Genomic DNA, 2,491 nt, shown 5'->3' with positions numbered 1-2,491 from the left:
TTTTTTTAAAGAAAGGAATATCAAATTATATTAAAAATAAAAAATTTAATTGAAGATGAAACAAAGATAAATTTAAGAAATTATTTTGCCCAATTGTATGCCAACAAAAATAAAATGGATGCATATTTACAAAATATATAGGTCAACAAAAAAGAAAGAGATTATTTAAATTACCTACTGTCAGAAAAAAAGAAATTGAAAAAATTAAAATGAACTCAAACGAAAAAAACTTCAAGGCTTTATGTATTACAAATGAATTCTTTCAAACATTCAAAGAACAATTAATTCTAACGTTAAAACGAACTGTTTGTGAAATTAAAAAAAGAGAGCCTTTAAAACTCTTCCTATAATTCAAATTATGCTGATAACTAACCCATGAACAGTTAAAGCAGGAAAAAGAAACTATAGGCAAATATCTCTCCCTAATGAACATTTCTGCAAAAATTTTAAATGAAATATTAGCAAAGGCTACAACAACATAGTGAAAGATTATATACTATAGCAAGATTGAATTTCTATCAGGAATGCATAATTGAGTCAACATAAGGAAAACTATAAGCATCATAGATCATGTTAATAACAAAAATAATTTTTAAAAACCATATAATTATATCAATGGATCCTGAAAGAGTTTTTGACCAATTAAGAACCTATTTCTGTTAAAAACTTAGAAAGCATAAGAATAAGTAGAACTTTCTATAGCTGGATAGTATCTATTTAAAACCTAAAGCCAGCATTACATATTATGAAGAAAAACCAGAAACATTTATAATAATACCAAGAATAAAATAAGGATATATATTGTTACCACTATTATTTGAAAGAGTCCTAGAAATGTTAGCCATGTGACAAGAAAAAGAAATCAAAGGGATAAGCATAAGAAAAGAGGAATTAGAACTAACATTATTGGGGGTGGGGAGGGGAAGAATGGTCAATTTAGAAAACTCAAAAGAATCAATTAAATAAATTAAAAATATATAGAAACAATAGTTTTAGCAATTTCCCAGAATATAAAATTAATCCACATTAACCATTGGCATCTCTGTATACTACCAACAAATTCAGTAAGTAGAAATAGAAAGAGAATTTCCATTTAAAATTAACTTTAGAATGTATAAAATATTTGGGAAGCTATCTACCAAGACACACAGGAACTACATATGTCATATATGACTACAGTTCCAATACATTTTAACATAAATATAGACAGACCCAAATACCTGGAAAGATATTATTGCTCATGGATAAATTGAACCAATATATTAGAAATAACAATACTACCCAAATTAATTTGCTTATTCAGCAAAACTATTCAGACCACCAAAGCATGATTTTGCAAGTCTTGAAAAAATAATAAAATTCATCTGCTGGTACAAGAGGTCAAGAATCGTAAGAGAAGTAATGAAAGTAAGTGGAAAGAAAGAGGTGCCTACCAATACCAAATCTCAAATTGTACTACAAAGCTGTAATCTTCAGACTCTTTGGAAATGATTAAAAAAAAAAGTTTGATATATAGAAAATATTAAGTCACATGCTATACACAAGTAAACAAGCATAATAACATAAAGTTTGATAAAGCCAAAGATTCCAAAACTATTGGGAAAACTAAAAAGCAGTATCTCAGATGAGAGGTATAGACGCACCTCATACCGTATGACAAGATAAAATCCATATGTAAACGTGAATTAACTATAAAGATCATATAATAAATTTGATGAACAAAAAAAAAACGTTTTGCAATTGTGGAGAGGTCAAGAAAAGTGTATGACAAAACAAGGACAAGAGAAGAAGAAAAGTAAAATGGACAATTTGATTACATTTTTTTAACTGCACAAATAAAACTAGTAGAAATACTCTAGCTAAATGGGGTGGGGGGAATCCTTGTAGCAAATTTCTCTATTAAAAATTTGATGCCCAAGATATATAGGAAGCTGATTTAAATGTATAAGAACAAGAGCCATTGTAAGAGGTCAAATAGATAAACAGGAAGTTTTCTTTTCTTTTTTCTTACTTTTTCTCTTCTTTTTCTTTATTCCCTTTTTACTATTTTCTTTTCGTCTTTATTTGACATGGATTATTTATTCATCAGATTAATTTTTTTTCTATCTCACTTACACTGGTGACTTATGTTCCCAATCCCAATGCTTATTGGAAACTAACTTACTCATTTTTTACAACTTGAGCCAGTTTACCTCCCCTTTAGGAAACCTGGTGACCTCTCACTCCCAGGGGCTTATGGTATTGGCCCCAGATTTAGCACAAACACCTAAAAGGCTTTAGTGCTATTGCAGTCCAGAATCCCCAAACTCAATCTACCATGCTCAGTCTACCCTAACAGTAAAAAGCACAGGTGTATGCCACTATGGTTGACTAGAAGAAAATTTTCAAAGGAAAAAATTCCAGGCTCCAAATAACCACATGGAAAAAATGGTCCATATCGCCAATAATGAGAAAAATTCAAATTAAAGCAAATCTGAAGTTCTACCTCATA

The sequence above is a fragment of the Monodelphis domestica genome, chromosome 3 (genome assembly GCF_027887165.1).
Source record: "Monodelphis domestica isolate mMonDom1 chromosome 3, mMonDom1.pri, whole genome shotgun sequence".
In the NCBI taxonomy this organism is placed as follows: Eukaryota; Metazoa; Chordata; class Mammalia; order Didelphimorphia; family Didelphidae; genus Monodelphis; species Monodelphis domestica.
Note: the sequence above shows the minus strand (reverse complement) of the source record.